A 21,029-nucleotide genomic window follows, 5' to 3' on the forward strand; every position below is an offset into this window, starting at 1 on the left:
CATCTATCATGTTTCAGATAGGAAATTTTTGTCTTAATATTCTCCTCATATATTTAACTACATTGGCTACATTTAACAGAGTTATGAAAACTAATGTAGTAATTGCTTTGATAAGAGGTTTATGTTAATATTCAAAAACATTGTACCCTTGGGAGAATAATTATAAATCAATTATGGGATCTGCTTTTGTAACTAATCATTTAGAAACCCATTAACAGAAGGTTCTGTGAACAGCTGAAATACTGTGCATGTCACTGTATGTTTGGGTACTATAAATATAGGATTAAAAAGGCTTTATGTACGTTTAACTCCATTTTAACTAACACCCTGCAGTCCATTTTCTATCAGTAAAATGCCTCGGAGTTTACACTTGAAGACTTTCAAGAAATCCAGATGGACTGCATTACCATTTGGCTTCTTTGAGCAGTATGGAAACATGACCTTGTTCCTCACAAAAGTATACAGTTTTATATTAGTGTTAAGCGCTGAAATATCTCTAGGCTTTTAACTTAATTCAACCTGTTCAAAACAGAATATTCTACTTTGTTGTCATATGAGAGTTGCTATGACTCATGATGATACTGGCCAATTTGCCAATAAAAAGTGAGACCTAACATAAATATACAATCAGTAGCATCACGATGTCATCTTAGGTATGTGAAGCTGACTTTTTTGATACATCATTAGAAATATATGGACTTTCATTTCTGGTAGTGGTAATAAATTTGACTCAATCCAACCACATTTTGTTTCCCGGTCCTTTGAAAGACCTGTAATTTCGATTTGCATTTTAGTTGTCAGAGTTCTCAGATACTGTAAATTCAGATATACTGAAGAAATAAAATTTGTTTTTAGTTCACTAGCCCCTTCTCTGTATGTTTGCCTCTCTTGTTTACTCAACTTTTAGATATTCTCTTAAGAAGTGTTCTCAGGATAGGGGCTGATGACCTTATTGATATTTCAGCACAACAAACAAAAAGCATGTCAACTTCCCTGGTGGTATTTTCTTTTTTTTGGCAGTTGAAAAATCTATTTAAGTAAAGTACACAAAAAAGAAACCTCTATGATATTGGGTACAAATAGGATTATTGTGAGTTCTGCTTGGAGGGAAGTATGGACCTTTCATTATTCTCACATGGACGATATGTAGAAACGCTTACAACCAGGTTTGCTGGGAAGATCCAGTTCATGCCTGTTATTCTGGTATAATCAGAAAGTGAGTTTTCATTTCATTCTCAAAAGCATCCCAGTTTGGATTTTAAACTATGCAGTGATTGAGCACTTCTGGAAGACCTTGCCCACATAAGGATCCAGATTTTGCCCACAGTGGGATATACTGAAGAATATATACATGAATAGACAGATAAATTGACGTGCATAATTCTTGAGTTCTTTTCAAATATTTAATGATTCTACAGTCATTGATATTGAGTTACTATAAATTTCTTTTGCTTATTTAAAATCTTCACTTATCTTTTATTGCACTAAGTGAAAGAAAGGGTAGATTCAATGTCACATCAGAAAAGGCAAAGTCAGCATATATTTTCTGGTAAAATATCCAATATCTAATATCTGTTTCAAATCTTTGTAGGTGAGATGAGTAGAGATGATTGCCAAAAAGGCTGTGTTTGGCTCAAGATCCAAACCCCAGTATAAAACTAAAAATTTCAGGTGTTCCAGCACGACTGAAAAACTTGATCTGTTCCAGAGAAATTGATTGATATCACATTTGTCATTATTAAAAAATGCATTTTTAAAAGTACAGTCAGAAACATATAAATCCAATTAGTAAAATCCTTAGAGGAGTGGATGGTTCAGAAATTATGCAATAAAATATCCTTTCAAAACACGTGCTATTTGGTCACTGGTTCTAATTACGTTCATGGCATGAGCCATGTTTTTGCTCAAAATCTGTGACACAGCCACCATGCCATCACCTGACAATCTCCACAGCCTGTTCAGGTATCACAAGAACAGAAGAAAGATTATCTTGTTTATTCATTTATTTAGTCAGGTCCAACAGTTTACAATAGTCTAGAGCAAATCTTCTGAGACTATTGTTGTGGTGCTATTTCACTAGGTCTTAGTTTTCAGACACTGCTCTTTACATGAATACAACTAATTACATTATATGACATATATTTGTAATTAAGAAAAAAATCAGGTTGAGAAAAGGTTTAATCAATTTTTCTTTACACTTTATGACAAGGCAAGCACTGAAAATACACAATAATTTTGAAAGTAAAAATACACACTGTTAAATAGAGCAAGATGAGGAAAAAAGATATATATTTCCATTTATAACCTCATCAGCAATAAACATGCCTCAAACAAAATTTTTTAATCACGATAACAAAAACAGTCATAAGTGCTTGTTCTACCTGTTGCAGATGACCTTACAGATATATCTCAATCATAGGAAAGAAAACAGGAGCCCCTCAGCCAGACCTAATGATTTATTTTTAAAATATCATTCAATATACACTTAAAAATGGAAGCTTTTATATAAATGTGTACATTTTTAGTATTTTTAAAAATCTGAGTTCTTTTTTAAATAGGATGCACTTTCTTCAATTTAAAATAACCCTTTACAACTCTCAACATTCTTATACTTGATCCTTTTCATTTCGGTATAGTTTATCTGCCTGTGCTGAATGTACTCAGTCAGCACTCCACATAGTGGTGCCCTTTTTCACTACAGTGGCTGAAAAACTTAAAAAAAAAACAACTTTCTTACACTTTCTTGCAACTAAGAAGGTTGGGAAACTCAAAATGTAATTTTCCATAGTTCCTTAACACCAAAGCTATGGATGTGTCTTTGGTTCTAGTAATTGATAAACTCAGATTAGTTTTAGAAGACAGAGGTGAGATATTTTTGTTTGCAGTAGTGTCCTTGGAGATGTTAGTGTTTAGTAGCAGTTATACTGGTAGACCCAGCATTCCAGGGTCTGGTAACCTGCTGCCCACAGACTGTTGGAGTAGCCTAGATGTTAGTAATAGGAGCTTGCTGAGCCCTAGATTACAATTATTGACTAGTGCAGTGTCAGTCCTCTGACCCTAGCATTTCCAGTCATGCCATGATGGTGTTTAAGGGAAGACAGAATTCTCTACAATCACTCACTCTCTCTCTCTTTTTTTTTTTTTTTCAGTGAGGGGAGGGTTTAAAATAACTAGAAAGATTTCTACTCCTTGTCCTGACACTGTACATTTTAGAGATCCCTCTTCTATATTTAAAAAGCATGCCACTTTTAGTGGATATTTATTTAGTAAAGATCACTAGAATTATCCCTCCTAGTTATATACATGTAAATTAAACTATACTTATTGTCCCATGAAAAAAATGTACCAGAACATTTGAGATGACCAACAACGTTCCCATATCCATTATTAGGCAAACACAAATGCTTCTGGGTTGGAGGTAAGGAGAGATATGAATGATCAAGAATATTCCAAGAAGAGTATCAAAGGTTCACGTCTTTAATGGATTTATATATCCCCAACTAATATCTGCTGGTAGGAAAAGAAGAGGATGTTAAGGACCACCCTTCCAAAGAAGAGGGAACTCACTGTGATGGAATCAAAAGTCTGGATGTAGATTTAGTTTGTCAATGGGAAAGCCCATTCTGAAGCACACATTTTGAGGCTAACTACCTGTACCTTGAGTCCAACACAAACACTCTAACATGGTGTGTATGCTTTGGGAGCAATGGCTAAGGAGATGGCTCAGTAGAATACTGTGAGATTCCACTCCAACTCCTCAAGGTGTGGATATACAAAGGCTCCCATATATTGGCAAAGAGAGAGGAACTTTGGCTTCCTGTTTATCTAGCTGATTGCTACTGGAGCCAGTTTTTAAATGACAATACTTAAATCCTAAGCTATGGAGTAATTCCTATTGATTCCATTATGCCTGAAGACCCAGGAAAATTAGTTTCTCCCAAATTATCTCCTTAGAACTCTTGTCTGTGAAGGATTTAAATGCTTCAGTTAAATACTGATATTGCTAGCAGCCTAATTCCAGTCCACATGACTTCTTTCAAACCACAGCAGAAGTCTTATATTGATCTCCCACCCACCATGTCTCCCTAGCACTGCACACCTCTAAGAGATTCATCATCCCACAGCTAAAGGATTCCAGTGAGTCTCTGACATCCTGGAACATGAACAGTGGCATTCTAGAATGCAGGATGGAAGTGTTTATGAAAGAGTGCTTGCGACTTAAAAATGTACATGTCAAAAGCAATTTCCCCTAAAGAATGAATGGTCCAAGAGCCCCATTTCATTTCTAGTGTGTTGGCAACAGTAACCAGTGATTCACCTCTATAATGACATTAGGAGAAGCCAAAGCCTGGAGCTCTTCACCCCACAAAGAGAAAAACATACTGCCCTATGCTGGGAGCAAGAGCTACTGCCTGGTAGCATTATAGGGAGCAAGTCATGAAGCCAACCATTCTCCAGTGCCACCTACCCTGAGAAAGAGCAGTAGTTCAAGTAGGGAGGTTTTTTTGTGACTTCCAGACAACCAAGCTTCTAATTAAAAAAGAAGTCTCTCTGATACATAAGACATTATCACACACAGCAATGACTAAGCTTAAAATTGCAGCAGAGATGCACATAATACAGCATAAATGCAATAAAAATACGGGGAGCTCTGTTGATGAAAAAGAGAGGTTATTCTTCCCCTAGTAGGGACTTACTACCTCTGTTCATCATGGGAGCCACGCTGACACTGTATGATGGCATCTTGCCAAATGGGGGCATGCGTTATTCTGAGAAGTTATGTTGACTATGTTTTGACTACGTTTTCAGTAATAACCACGCAACATGGCACACTGGCATAGACCAAAACTTTCACATCAGACTTCATACATCAGAATTAAAAAGACTTCGTAATAGTTGCCTTCCTAGCCAAGTCTCCAACCTGTTTCCCACACATTTAATATACTTAGCTGTCTCAGTGCCTTTGATCCTACTCACACCCACACATCAAATCAGCATGCGCTAGTTCATTCTGAAAACTTCATCACCTTTCATTTAGATTACATGATTCCATACAGACAATGAAACATAGGAACTTCCTCTGCTGTCAAGAAGTTCATATTCAAGCGGGAGAAAGAGAGAAATGCAAGCACATCATTGCAATACAATATAACACATGCGACTATACAAACACAGGCAAGGTAAAAAAAGTACAGACAGGGCTGTGAGTAAGTCTTATCATGGCAGGTTGGCAAGGATGGCAGACAATATCCCATGTGCTTCCAAACATTTACAGCAATTCTTGCCATTAGAGACCAAATGACCATTTGAGTCATAGACTGTGGCATCAAGTAGAATAGTCATAGAAAATGGTGTGTGTGTGTGTGTGTGTGTATATATATATACATATATATATGGTGTGTGTGTATATATATATATATATAGACATACAGTTCTGAAACATTCTTCAGTACTTTACGATTTGATAGTCACAAATCGATAGGCAGGATAGGAGCATTAAGCAAGATCCTCTACATCATAAAAAATGAATTTAAAAATCATATGGTCAAAATGAGGCACTGAAAGATTTTTAAAGGGAGCCAGGACCATGGCGTAGTTTGTGTTTCTTAAAAGTTAATCTGGTAGCAGAATGAAGAATATTACGAAAGTAGTTTGACAGATAAGGTAAAAACCTTTTATATCTGTTTGGGTGAAAAAAAAATAAGACACAGGACGAAAGCAGAGATACAGAAGTAAAATGTTTTAATCTAATGACTATTAACAAAGCACAATTTGAAGTTCTTATGTAATTGATTACAAATAGGAGGATTAGTGAAGGAAGAGTCAGAGTTTAGTCCCTAATTTCTGGCATCTGTACGGCAAATGGCAACACTAATTTAGAAGTTACATAGGAGAAAGATATGGAGCCAAAATAATGAATGTGTGACATATTGAGTTTGCAAATTTTCAGCAAACTGGTAGAAATATGAGCAAGAAACCTCAGGAATAATGTTTAGAAATAAAGACTTCACACAAAATTGTGAACATAGTAAGTATTCAATTTGTGTGTGTTTCTTTTTTTTTTTTTTAATTGAAGAATAGCTATATAAAGCTCAGGAAATCTGGGAACAAGACCGATGATTAGAAAATATCATTTGTTCATAAACCTAAACAGCAAAGTTTTCAAAGTATTGCATTGAGAAGATACATAAGAAAATTAGATATTTCTAAAGAATCTCTGAAGGACTGACAGCCATATCCTGTTGGACTGTTATCCAGTCTCAGCAACAGAACCCATTTTCTGAAGAACTGTTTCTACGCATAGCTAAAAATGAACTAGAGAAGTGCAGATGACTATTTCCTGAAAGTTAAGTAAAGAGGGGGAAAAGGATAAAGCAGAGAGGATAGAGGAATTTTTTTTAAAAAATAAGACTTTCTATAAAGTCTTATGAAAAATTCTCCAATGCAATACTTGAGATGATTGGCAGAAAGGAAAAACAAAAATGAAAGAAAATAAAATCTTGTTAATAAGAAGAGGAATTAGGGTCTGCTAGACCTAACATTTCCCCAGCCTGCACATATGATGTACTTTAATAAGCTATATGTCAGTTGAGTAGATGCTTCCTGGTGGCAATTTTACTATATACAAGGTTTCAACATCATAGTGGTTGTCCAGAACTTGTTAATGTTACTAAAGGTTTTTCCCAAGAGGGTTGCCATAACATAGCTGTCAAAAATATACCCACTAAGTTTAAATAATCAGTATGACATTTTACAAATGAGTAAAAGCCAAGAGACTCAAAGTTCGGAAAACTTATCCTGAACTAACATTCTTAATTTCCTCAAAGCTTTAAAATTGAAAAGAATAAAAATGCCCATGTTACCGGCAAGATTCTTGAAGTTGTCTGAACATAGTTTTCTGTAACTAATTACGTTTTAGAAAGAAGTTTTTGCAAAGCTAATATAAAGCAGCCCCCTCAAATGGTCAAAATCTTGGATCCCATATACCTGGCCTTGGTTGTTTTTCTGTGTAACCTTAAGAAGTTACTTTCAATTTCCCCATCCACCAAAAGATGATAAAATCACTCATTTACTCCTAGAATTCTAGTGGAAGGCAGTTAATGCATTAGAAAAAGTTACTCTGAAAATTTTATAAGTACTTCATAAAATCCAATTATCAATTATACTTTCAGAGCTTTATTTTTTTTTCTCAAGGTTATTCGCACTAAACTAGATGTAACATATATGTCTAATTAAACTGTTACGTTTCTTCTCATGTGCAACCAGATGTGTAAGCAGATGTTTGGAACTAAGGAAGCAATGAATTTTTGACTACTGTATATTCTTCAAGACAAAAAAGGCTATTCATCACAAAAGTAGCTATGAGAAATGAAGGAAGTGCTACATGGAACCTATATTGAGAAACATTTACTTATAATGGTAACAACAGCGATGGGTTTCACTGATTCTGAAACCCACATGTTTATATCTCTGGAATTAAGATACATTTTACAGTGGATTGCATTTCATAGTTTATTGATAGTGTCTTTTTGGTTGTTTTTTTTAATACAGGAAATAATGTGTCTTAGACAAAAATATGTGCAATGTATTTAAATAGTGCTTTCAAAGTGCTTTCTTTGTGAATTCAAAGTGAAATCCTACCCACTCATCAAAATTAAGATTGTTTTTCTATATTTTATAAATACAGAAATTCAAGGTCAGAGCTATTAAGTGCAAATGTGTGGCAGTTCATGCCTTGAAGAAGAGAAGCCAAGATGGAGTTAGACATGAAATAAATGTAATGGAGGAGACACAGTCCCTGATGCTGCTCTGCCTCCTGTGGAAGGAGAGAGAGGATTAAGAAGGATTGTATTGAAAGAGCCTATTACTGCGGATAGGATGGTAGAAAATTATGAGGCTAAGTCTACTGTTGGAAGAGTTCCATGTCTCACCATAATGGGCCTGCTTTAGTACCTTGCCATGTTCAGTTACTAGTGGGGAGCTACCTGGAAAGAGTATGGATTTGGCATGACGATAGTGGGGGAGCCAGAGGGACAGAAGGAGGGATTGTCAGTCAGTTGTGCTTGCCACAGAAAGAAATCTTAACTGTGTATTTTCACAGCCATCACATATGGTTCAGGCAATACAGCCCATAAGGAATGGAACAATTTCTTTTCTATTATGAAATCTTGTTATAAAAAAATCATTCCATTAATAAGTTATATTTTTCTATCACATATGAGTTTTTATTTCACACATGTTGTAACATTACCAGTATGGAAAGCCTGATACTTCAGTCTTACAGAAACACAACATGAAAAATTTGCTCCGTGTTTTCAGCATTCACGCTTGGGTATTTAGTTGCATATTTTAGCCATGACCCACTCACAGATCTCTCATGTGTTAATCAGTAGTATTGTGAAATGTAAAGAACACCAACTGAGGATTCAGGAAACTTAGTATTTGTCACTTCTCTTGCTCTGAACACACACTTTCCCTCTTTTTCTCTCTCTCCTAATGCCCTCTGGCAAATCATTCAACCTCTCTCAGTTACAATTTCCTTATAAATAAAGTAAATTAGAGCATTTGAAGTAGTTATCCTGTGAAAATATGTTCAATCAATAGACTAAAGAGTCTGGAGCTAAGTCTAGGTCATGATTAACATTACTACTGGAATTCTGAATTCTGCGGAAGATGAAGCAATTGGACCAGCTTAAGAGAACCCATCAGGCTGATTCCGTTATTTTCAATCCAACCCAGATTTGTGGTTTCTAAAGCAAACTTGAGCTATGCTCATATTCTAAAGACTCATCTACTGGTGGCAATGCCTATTAATAACCCTGGATTTGCACAAACTGTTATGTCTCTGGAAGAGGAATATGCCCCTAATCTGTGGTTTTTAAAATATATGAATAAAATGTGAAATAATAAAAGTCGATCCAAACAACATGGTTTCTATGGTTTCAAGATGGAGTTTTGGAAAAGCCTATTAATTTTTTAAGGTAGCTCTATTGACTAAGGCTAAAAGTATATTGAGTTAAAGAACAATAGAAAACAGCTGCAAAGAAAGAACAGCTTGAAAAATAAGTTTCACTGTGTTTCTGAATTCCGGTTTTAAGATTGTATATTTTAAACACATTTTCATAGTTTGTAAATGAATTAGATAACATTATGAGGTTACAAATAAAATGAATTTACATTTCAAATAAAATATTTTATGATTTTGATTCACACAGTGTATTACATAGACTATCTTTCTTGATTGAAATAATTGAACTGACTTCATTAATTGCAATCTCCATTAAAATGAATTATTAACTTGGTACCAGCAACCAAGATACATAACTATATACTCAGATAACTTCTTTTCTTTCTCAGCAAAATGATAATGAAATTGAAGAAGACCTAAAGTTTAATAAGATGAAAGTGACATGTAAATAGGCCATTCCAAACAGTCAAATGAAGAGGTGTGGGAAAAAGGAGCAGTTAGATGTTTATGATTGAACAGTAATAATTTAATATGAAATTAATATTGTATATTTCATCAGCTTTATTAAGATATAATTTACATATAAAAGTTGCCACTTTAAGTGTATGATTCCATGAGTTTTGACAAGATTCCAACATGGCAGAGTAGTAGGATCATGAGCTTGCCTCTCCTCATGACTACTAAACACCATCGGAAAAAAAGACTGGAATCTAGCTAAAAAAAGACTTTCTTCAACTGGAAACATAAAGAGGGAACCACAGCAGGATGATAGGAGGGACGTGCTCACAATATATCTGGACCCCATACCCCTGGGGTGGGTGACCCACAAGCTAAAAAGTAATTAAGTGGCAGAGATCCTCCCACAGGAGTGAGAGTTCTGAGCCCCACGTCAGCTCCCCAGCCCAGGGTTCCAGCATTAGGATGAGGAGATCCCAGGACATCTGGTTTTGAAGGCCAGTGGGGCTAAACTCCAGGAGCCCCATGGGACTGGAGGAAACAGAGACTTCATTCTCTTGGGAAGCGTACACAGAATCTCATGCGTACCAGGTCCAAAGGCAGAGGCAGTGATTTCATAGGAAACTGGGCCAGACCTCCCTGCTGGTTTTAGAAGGTCTCCTGGAGTCGTAGGGGATGACTGCTGCTCACCCAGGGGACATACAAGCCTGGTGGCGGGACATTCCGGAAGTGTCCATCTACATGAGTTTTCCTGGAGGCTGACATTTTGACTGGATCATTAGCACCAAGACCTAGCCCCACCCAACAGCCTGTAGGCTTAAGGGCTCGGAAGCCTTAGGCCAAACAACATACTGAGTGGGAACGCAGCCCCACCCATCAGCAGACTTCCTGAGCCACTAACACCTCTAGACATGCCCCTATGCCTGGCCCTACCCACCAAAAGTCCAGGACCCAGCTCCACCCAGCAGTGGGCAGGTACCAACTCCTCCTGCCAGGAAACCTACACAAGCCTCTAGTCCAGCTTCATCCACCAGAGGGCAGATAACAGAATAAGAAAATAACAATCCCAAAGCCTGTGGATGGAATCCACAAACACAGGCCAGACTCTACCCTGGGACCGGCTGGACCCTGGCCCTTGGGTAACAAGAGATGAGTGTACTGCTGGGACATATAGGATGTCTCCCACAGAGGGCCACCTCTCCAAAGTCGAGAAACTTAACTAACCTATCTAAAAATACAAATAGAAAGATAGACAGTATGAGGTGGCAGAGAAATATCTTCCAGGCCAAGACACAAGAAAAAATTCCAGAAGAAATAAATGATGAAGAAATAGGCAATCTATCCAAGAAAGAGTTTAGAGTAATGATGGTGAAGATATTCAGAGAACTCAGAGTATAGATGGGTGAGTTTTGACAAATGTATTCAACAGACAGTAACCACATCATGATATAGAACATTTCTTTCATCCCAACAAAGTTTTCTCATGTCTCTTTTCAGTCAATTTCCTTCCCCTGTCCTCAGATCCAGGCAAATATTCATCTGCTTTATTATCACTATAATTTTGCTTTTTTTAAGAATTTCTTACAAATAGAGCACACAATGTAGCCATTTGTGTGTAAAATAATGCTCCTGAAATTTACTTATGTTGTCTAATAGCAATTCATTCTTTGTCTTCCTGAGTACTATTCCACTGTAGGGTAAACCACAACTTGCTTATCCATTCTCCAGTTGAGGGCCATTTGCATCGTTTTTAGTTTTTGGTGATTGGGAGCAAAGTTGTGATAAACATTCAATAGCAATTCTTTGTGTGAACATATATTTTCATTCCTCTTGGGTAAATAGCTAGGAGAAAGATTTACAGGTTATATGATACAGGTATACTTAACTTTGTAAGAAACCAATAAACAGTCTTCCAAAATAGCAGTCTCATAATGTATGCCCACCAGTGTTGCATAAAATTTTCAGTGGCTCCCGTATCTTCATCACACTTCGTATTATCAATCTTTTCTGTAATTCTAGCAATTCTAATGCATCTGAAATGATCATTTGTATTATCCTTATGATAATGAATAATGCTAAGAATTTTTCTTGTGCTTATTTGCCATGTGAATATTTCTTATTTTTCAAGTGTCCATTCAAGTGCTTTGCCTTTTTAAATCAGTATTTTTGTCTTCTTCTTCTATCATTTTAAGAATAAATTATATTCTGGATGTCTTTTTTCATTTAAGTGTTTTGTAAATATTTTGTTAATGTGAATGGTTTGCCATTTTGTCTTTCCTGGGTGCTTTTCAAACCACAAATGTATTAATTTTGATTAAATTCTTATCAGTTTTTAAAAGCTTAAGATTTATCCTCTTTGTGTTATATTTAGGAAATCTTTGTCTCATCCAAAGTAACAGATGTTGCCAAAATAACTGATGCCAAATATAAATGATGCCAAAATAATTCTATATTTTGTGGGTAACTGGATTTTCTTCTACAGTTTGTAGAGTTTCTTAATGTAATTGTTATTCAAGTATTTCATCGACATAGAATGAGTTCATGCACAATTCCTTTCTAAATTCAGTGGCAATTTTTGATATAATATTTAAGTCTTTTTTCAATTCAGCAAAAAAAAAATATGAAAATGTAATCCACTGCTCAAGTTATGCACAATAAAATCAAACATGAATACTTTAAAGACACAAATAACATTGTTCAGAGAGGAGTATAAACCAAGAAAATTACATTAAAATATTTTTAGCATTTATCATTTTGATAATGGAAAATATTTATAGAGTTGGAGGGCCATACACATGCCACATTTCATAAATTAATTCCTGATGACAAAGTGTGAGCACACTCACTAGCCAGACTGGTAGTTTTCAGTACATCACATTGCCTTCCCTTTCTTGCCTCTGTGCTGTTATCTGTTTGGTCCTCTCTGCCTAGGAGACTTTCATCAACTATCCAAGTATATCCCTCTCATTGTTGAAGAATATATGCTCACTTAAGGCTCTGTATTTTCCCTTTTATACCACTCACCACATTTCAGTCTCTGTTTTCTAATTAAATTATAAGCTCTTTCACGACTCTTTCTTCCTCGCACTAATTACATTTCTAGAAGACTGCGTGTATGTATTAGACCATATTATAACTGGAGTCTTTCCTTTAGTAATTTTGTGTTAGTTTCTGTTAAGAATGGAACCTATTTTTTTCATTATATTTTCTAACAGTTAATTATGAGCATATAAAGTGGTTAACAATTTTGGTAAAATCACCTAGTAATCTTCTCTTTTTAATGGTGACTCAATACCTAAAGATTCACATTTGATTATTTTGTGCTTTCAGTTACATTTAAAAGTTTTTGTTGTTTTTTTTTTAGTGACTTTCTATGATTTCCTCAAGTTTTACATTTCATTATATGAAGGTTCATTAAGTTGCAACTTCTTATTCTTCTTCATAGCATAACAGTACAGCATGCTGAACTCTCTCAAACTTTCTACTTAATCTCTTTGCTAATAGGTTTTAATACTCAATCTTTACCTCCAAAATACAGTAACTATTTTTGGGAACTACATCTCTTTAAAGAAAAATTTTGATAGATTTATATCAGCATTAACCATATATGTGATTGATTTCCATGCTTATCTCAGTCTATTTTTCATCTAAGTTTAATTCTTAAGTTTTTAGTATCATTTAACTCTCAAAACAAAAATGTATGCTAACATACTTTTAAACAAATTTTGTTTTATAATTATTGTTTTTTACAAAGGGCACACAGAGGATTTATTTTCTAATCTATTAATTACATAAGAATGTCTTTCCCATCACTGCATTCATTAAAAATCACTCATTTGGCATAAAATAATTGGATCACATCTTTTTGCTCTCAAAACACTGTACACATTGTTCTCTTTTCTTCCAGCAATTTGATTCACAAGGGAGATTTCTGAAGCCAACTGTTTTTTTTCTTTTGTAATAAAATATTTTTCCAACTGAATTCTTGTGTAGAATATAAGGGCACATAAACACACATGCAAACACTCTTGTACATATAAAAAATAATTATGGCAAAATGATAACAATTGTGGACTCTAGATAAAATGTATACAGGCTTCATTTTATCATTCTTGCAATTTTGTCTGTATATTTAAACATTTTCATAATAAAAATTTTAATCCAATAATTTTCCAAGATGCATACAAGAATGATTTTTTTCCCTTTGAATCAAATGAATGCATCATTCTATATACTAAGGTGTGTTTCAGATCAGAAAAGTTTCTAAAAACATTTCTTTGACTATTGTTCAAGTTCCCATATCTTGTTCCCTACTCTATAATGACAAAATTCTAGGACTGGATTTCAGCCCATTTTCTTCCATGCCTGTCACATTCTCTTTCATCTTTTGCAATTGTGGGATTTTTTTATTCTACATTTTGGGAAATTTCGTTTTCCCTTTACATTACTGATTTCGTTTCCCGTTTTGTGTATGCTCCTCTTTCCTACTGCCAATGTTGTTTTATGTTTTAATTTGCTAGAGCTATTTCATTCTTCTTGAAACACCTATTTTCACTTCTTTTGATTTCAATGTATAGTCTTTACGACCCACATGATGGTTTCTTCAAGTCATCTTGTCTTATTCTGATACCATTGTTTCTTCAATGACTTTTTTTTTTTTTTGAACTATTGTCAGTTTATAATGTTGTGTCAACTTCTGGTGCACAGCATAATATTTCAGTCATACATGGACATACATATATTCATTTTCATATTCTTTTTCATTATAGGTTACTACAAGATATTGAATATAGTTCCCTATGCTATATTGTAGATCTTCAATTACTTATAATCATGTTTAATATGAATCCAGATTCCTACCTTTTTTTTATGTGCCCAGTAAAAACCTTCTAGCATGTATTCCTTTTGTCTATTTCTTCAGAAATCCTATATGTCAACATGATGTTGCTTCTTCCCTTTTCTATGGTATCTTATCATAAGTCATGTGCTTTTTAAGCCTTTTTCTCCCTTTCAATACCTACTTTTTTTTGGAGTAGGGATACTCCAAATTGTATTTGTCAATTGAATGAACAGTTGAGCAGATTACTTATATTTTGTTCACTTAAATGTTTGAAGCTCCTTCTCACATTAAGAGATAAAAACAAGGTCACAGTTAGGGTGACAAAACTTACTGTTTTTCTGGCCTAGTTTTAGCACTGAAAGTTCCACACCCTGGAAAACTCCTCAGTTCTGGAGCTTAAATTTTAAGTTTAAGTTTTCCCTTAAAAAAGTATAGCTCTCAGCCCAGTATCTAGTAAGCAACTGGCTTTCATTTTGTGTAATTGAGTTTCACGCTAGAATTGCCATCCTCTAGGACACAGACAGCATTTAGAACCACAACACAATCTATATAAGGGGGAACAAAGGACCAAAAATAACTTTGGAATCATAAATTCACTTGGACTACATAATTTTTCATGAAGGACTTAAGAATTTAATCTAATATGAAATTTTACATTTGCACTCATCTTCTCATGAATGCAGAAGGAATGAGACTCAAACATGTAAGATAATATAAAAATATCTGTCGATATTCTTCAAACCTAGGGTAAGTAGCAATAGTAGATCATTGGTTTTATTAATTTGGTTCAATGTCTAGGTCTTCTGGCATTTTTGTTAGTAGGATTTGTTCCCAGATTCTGGCAGATTTTTCAGTATCTTAATGTGCTTTTGTTAGGATTTTATAAAAGGCAGTGTCAGAGGTTAGCACAGGTGGCATTTTTCAAGGAAAGTCTTAGTTTCCATTTTTCATTTAGAAAATATTGAGTTAATTGTCTCCTTCAAGTTTAGGGAAAATATTAAAATTTCAATCATTGTAACTATTAGTAAATAATCAAAACATAAAATAACCAGAAAAATACAATAACAAGATTTCCATTGGATAATTATAAGAACAATATCTTCCTTAATCATATATTCTAGACATCAAATTTCTGTGGATACCAGAAATGTAGTTCACATTTTCCTTCTGAAGTCTGTGAAGTGTGTGCCTTCAGAGGCTAACAGGCTCTTTATATATTTGGTTCCTTCTACTTCAAAGGGAGTTATTTAAAAAGTCATTATAATTGTGGGTTATTTTATAAGTGGGTGTTATTTTTTAAATTATTTAATAAGTGTATTTTAAGAGTAGATTGTTATTTAAAATTTAACTTTCAAGAGCATCATATTCATAATCATTTACAGATTGAAAAGAAGAAATTTGAATACTACTTTATTTTAAAGGATAAAATACAGGCCCTTGTATTTATGTCTATTTAGTAATGAGCCTGACTTCAATGGGCTACTAAGCATTGGTAGTAACAACAGTACTGTTTATGAATACATCTACTTTTAGCTCACCAGGCTCCAAAACGTTGTTATGATTATTCACTAGAATGTATATGACTCAGTAAGTCAGTAACTAAATTAGTAAATAGGAAAATAATATTGAAATAAAGAATAAAAAAATGAATTTAGAGTTTATTTTTTTTTTAAGTAAAGAAGCCTCATTCTGGCAGTCAGTATCAATTAATGTCATAACTGCTTTTGTGTTGAACAAACTCATCTAGCAGCAGTTACTCTTTTTCTACTGCCTCAATATGAGTCACGACTAGACTTTGGGTAGAGATTATCTAAAATGGGTAAACTACACTGGTAGAGAATCTGGGTTCAGAAATCAAACAAAACCAATCAAGGCAGATCACTATCACAACGACTGAGAAGTTAGAAAGCAGTTCCTATTATAGAGAATTCTCCATTTAGGATCCACAAGTGATTCAAATATATATCTCGAGATACTACACTAACCATGCACAAAATTATTGCTAACATCTTGATCTTGATCTCCAAATTCAAGCATAAATTTAAACGGACTTTTAAATTCAGTAGTTGTGCGATGTTTTAAGGCAGCTTTTTAACTTCAGGGTTTTTTTTTAAATCTATAAAATGGGGATAATACTATTATCTACATCTTAGGGTTATTATATAAAATAATGCATCTAAAAGTCACATTTTTTATTGCCTAAAGCAATTGATTTACAAATACCTGGCATATTGAAAAGTTTGATCATCATTTGTTCAGAAAGAGAATCAGAAATATTAACAGTGAATAGTTATACCTACCAAATTCTGGGGGCTCAGGTTTAAGTGAGCCCCAGGTTGAATTAAAGTGGGCTCCAGTTGAAATAAGGACAATTGTTAATTTCTTACTAAAACACACACACACACACACACACACACACACACACACACACAGCCTTTTAGGGATAACTGCTCACAGTAGTTAGTTTCTCCTGGCTTCATAAGAAGAGGAGAATGTTGGCAGTTCCACATACAATCAGGATATTCATTCAAGGCAGCAAGAATTTTAGTAGAGGAGAAAAATGGTAATTGATTCTTTTGAAGTTAGGCTTGCATATTTATGACGTCAGAGCCAGGGACCATATCTTTCTGCTGAGTTCTGTCCCTGACTCTTAAAACATTCACGATTCCTCATTTCTCATCAAGGTTAGGCAAACAACATTGCCTAAAGAGAACCTCCCTTAAATTGGTCTCCTGCCTACCATCCCCCACTTATTTCTATTTTTTCTTTTTGCCCAAAACCTTTACTAACTATATAGGCCGTAATCTTATGACATTAAGTCCCTTCATATAAGGACAAGATCATATGGGATACAAAGATTTAGTTCTAGTCCAATAACTCAAGCATGATAATTGTCCATTGTGTACTATTATCCTGGGAAGAGTGAACATATGGGTCTCCAGAGATTCTCTTGGTAATTTTTTTAGAACCATCTAGAAAAACACAGAATATATATTAGGAAGCATCAAAGGGGCAGCTGTAAAAAGTTTCTGGGTTTGAGTTCAGGTTCTGCCATTTACAACCTGTGTGTCTTAGACAAGTTACTGAATCCCTCGATATTAATGTTTTCATCTGAAAAAAAGAGATAATATTAGCACCTATTCAAAGGGCTGATTGCAGATGAACTCTGTGTAAAATGCTTAGAATAGGTTATAATATGTAGTAGGTATTTTTAAAATGTTTGCTCTCATTATTATTACTTTGTTTTTTACTATGCTACCCCCTCACTTTGAGGACTTAAAAATCCTAAAATTTAAAAAATTTTAGATGCTTTAAGATAAAAGGCTAGAAATCAATGATATAAGCTTAGAATGGGGAAAAATAAATAAAAAGGAATATTAAAATAAATATAAAATAAATAATATTTTATGACAAAAGAGCCAAGAAAATACAATGGGGAAAGGGTAGTCTCTTCAATAAATGGTGTTGGGAAAACAGAACAGTCACAGACAAAAGAAGAAAAATAGACCACTATCTTACATCCACAAAAAATAACTCAAAATGGATTGAAAACTTGAATGTGAGAACTGAAAGCATAAAACTCCTAGAAAAAACATACGCTGTAAGATCCTTCACATATGCCCTGGAGATGTTTTGTTTTGTTTTGGATGTGACACCAAAAGCAAAGGCAACACAAGCAAAAATAAAAAGTGGGATTGCATCAAAATAAAAAAGCTTCTTCACAGTAAAAGAAACCATCAACAAAATAAAAATACAAGTTACCTAATGGGAGAAAATATTTGCAAGTCATATATCTACTAAAGGGTTAATATGTAAAATATAGAAAGAATTCATAAAATTCAACAGCAAAAATCCAATAATCTGATTTAAAAATGAGCAGTGGATCTGAACAGACATTTTTTCAGTCATTACTAGCTCTCTGCAGAGGCAGCAAATTGAAACTGCCGAAGGCTCTGAACAACTTGCCAGGACCATCCTAGCACATGCTCCAGCCCACAGTGGATGCCCACTCCAGTCCCCCTTGCTCTGGTGCTACCCTCCCTTGGGGTCAAGGTACCATTGCTGAGAAGAGGGTGTGTGTTTGACAGGTATAGAGCTGGCTTGGACCTAGATCTGCCTCTGAGCAGGATGAGATTTTCTGTTGCCAACACACATGGAGACAATGGATTGGAAACTACTTAACTCCCTGGGGTTCTGACTGGCTTGCTGGGACTGTCCCAGTGCACAGCCTGGCCCACACCTGGCACACTCTCCAGCCCCTCTTGCTCTGGCGCTGTAATCCATTGCATGGAGGTGCCTTTGTCAGGGGGCATGACAAACTTAGAGGGAATGGAACCAACTTGGACCTGACCCTCAGGGCTTCAGCTCTGGTACCTTGGGCCCTGACTCCACACAACCCTATAGGGCAGCAGTGACTACCACTGAGCACAGGAGATGCCTCAGCTCACACCTGGCTCTGGCTCTAGCCCTCGGTCTCCAGGTCTACCTCCCACCAGGATGACAGTGCAGCACACCTCAAGCAAAGATATGACCCCTGCTCACATCAGATGCAGTTCTCCCACCAAAGCCACTGGGCACACATAGATTGCATAGGGACACTCCCACACAAGGACACCCCTTCAAGACTGGGACGGGGAACCATTTCACCTAATTTCATAGTGACAGAGAAAGTTAAACAAAACAAGAAGACAGAGGAATTTGTTTCAAATAAAAGAAAAGAAAAACATCATGAAAAAACCCTAATGAAAGAGGTAAATAACCAGAAAAAGGATTCAAAGCTTTAGTCATAAGAATGCTAACTGAACTTAGGGAAAAAAGTAGATGAACAAAGTGAAAATTTTAAAAAGCAATAGAAAATATAGAAAAAGAACCAGGCAGAGAAGAAGACTACAATAAATGAAATGAAAAACAAACTAGAAGGAATTAATAAGAGGTTAACTAATATAGAATAATGCATACGTGATCTGGAAACAGAATAATGGAAATTGCTCAATCAGAACAACAAAAAGAAAAACAAATTTTAAAAAATGAGGACAGCTTAAACAGACAAAATAAAGCATACTAACATTCAGATTATAGGGGTTCCACAAGGAAGAAGAGAAAGGGATCAAAACACATTTGATGAAACTATGGCTGAAAACTTCATGAAGCCAAAGAAGGAAAGAGATTTCCAGGTACAGAAATCACAGAAAATCCTAAACAAGGTGAACCCAAAGAGATCCACACCAAGACATATCATAACTAAAATGGCAAAAGTTAAGGATAAAGAGAGAAGTGTAAAGGCAGAAAGAGTAAAAACAAAGAACCATATGCAAAGGAACCCCTATAAGGCTATCAGCTGACTTTTCTATAGTAAATTCACAGGCCAGAAGGGAGTGGCATTATACATTCAAAGTGATGAAAGGGGTAAACCTAAAACCTAGGACACTCTATCCAGCAAGATTATCTATCATTCAGAATTGAAGGAGAAGTAAAAACTTCTTAAGACAGGCAAAAACTAAGAATACATCAATATAAAACCGACCTTACAAAAAGCATTAAAGGGTCTTCTTTAGTGGAAAAGAAAATGTTACAAGTAAGAATTTATAGGAAATGAAAAATCTCACTAGTAAAGGCAAATATATACTAAAGGCTGTGTATCAACCACTTAAATAGCTACTAAGAAGATTAGAAGACAAAAAATGAAAAATCAACATAACTACAATAAACAGTTAAGGGACAGACATGAAAATTAAAAATATGACATAAAAACATAAAATGTGTGGGAGAGGAATGAAAATATACATTTTTTAGACTGTGGTTGAACTTAATAATGATTAGGTTAAGACAAGTAAATACAGTTATAGGTCAACATATATGAAAACCCAGGTAACCACAAACTAAAAATCTACAATAGATATACAAAAACTAGAGACTAAGGAACAAAAGTATACCACTAAATAAAATCATCAACCCATAAGGGAAGAAGCTAAAAGAAGAAGGAAAGAACAGATGAAAACTAAAACAACAACAACAGCAACAACAACAAAAAAACCCAAAACAAGTAAGAAGACAGTAGTAAGTACATACCTGTCAATAATCACTTTAAATGTCAATGAACCAATGCTTCAGTCGAAAGACATAGGGTGGCTGATTGTATAAAAAAGCAAGACCCAACTGTATGCTGCTTACAAAAGACTCATAACAGCAGTTCTTCAGTAAGTGGTACTTGAAAAATTGGACAACTACATGTAGAAGAATGAAATTAGAACATTCTCTCACACTATATACAAAAATAAACTCAAAATGGATTAAAGACCTAAATGTAAGACTGTAAACCATAAAACTCGTAGAAGAAAACATAGGTGGAACATTTTTGACATCAGTTATAGAGTTTTTTTTGGATCTGTTTCCTCAGGCAAAGGAAACAAAAGCATAAGTAAACAAATGGGACCTAATTAAACTTAAAAGCTTTTGCACAGCAAAGGAAACCACAGACAAAATGAAAAGACCATCTACTGAATGAAGAAAAACATTTTCAAATGATTTGTCCAATAAGGGGTTAACATTCAAAGTATATAAAAAGCTTAAAGAACTCAATATCAAACAAACAAACAAACAAACAAGCAAGCAAACAAACTGATTAAAAAATGGGCAGAAGATCTGGATAGATATTTTTCCAGAGAAGACATACAGATGGCCAATAGGCATGTGAAAAGATGCACAACATTGCTAGCCATCGGCAAAATGCAGATCAAAACCACACCTCACACCTGTCAGAATGGC

At 34.9% G+C, this 21,029-nt stretch overlaps 1 long non-coding RNA gene across 1 annotated transcript; it reads left to right on the plus strand.

The window, feature by feature from the left end:
- The first annotated feature begins 452 nt into the window (after nucleotides 1-452).
- Nucleotides 453-20,616, plus strand: LOC116665004. Its single transcript, XR_004321581.1, has 4 exons — nucleotides 453-464; nucleotides 2,165-2,175; nucleotides 15,154-15,158; nucleotides 20,455-20,616. It is a non-coding gene; the product is annotated as an uncharacterized LOC116665004 (long non-coding RNA).
- Nucleotides 20,617-21,029: the final 413 nt, after the last annotated feature.

This window comes from Camelus ferus, chromosome 7, assembly GCF_009834535.1.
Source record: "Camelus ferus isolate YT-003-E chromosome 7, BCGSAC_Cfer_1.0, whole genome shotgun sequence".
In the NCBI taxonomy this organism is placed as follows: Eukaryota; Metazoa; Chordata; class Mammalia; order Artiodactyla; family Camelidae; genus Camelus; species Camelus ferus.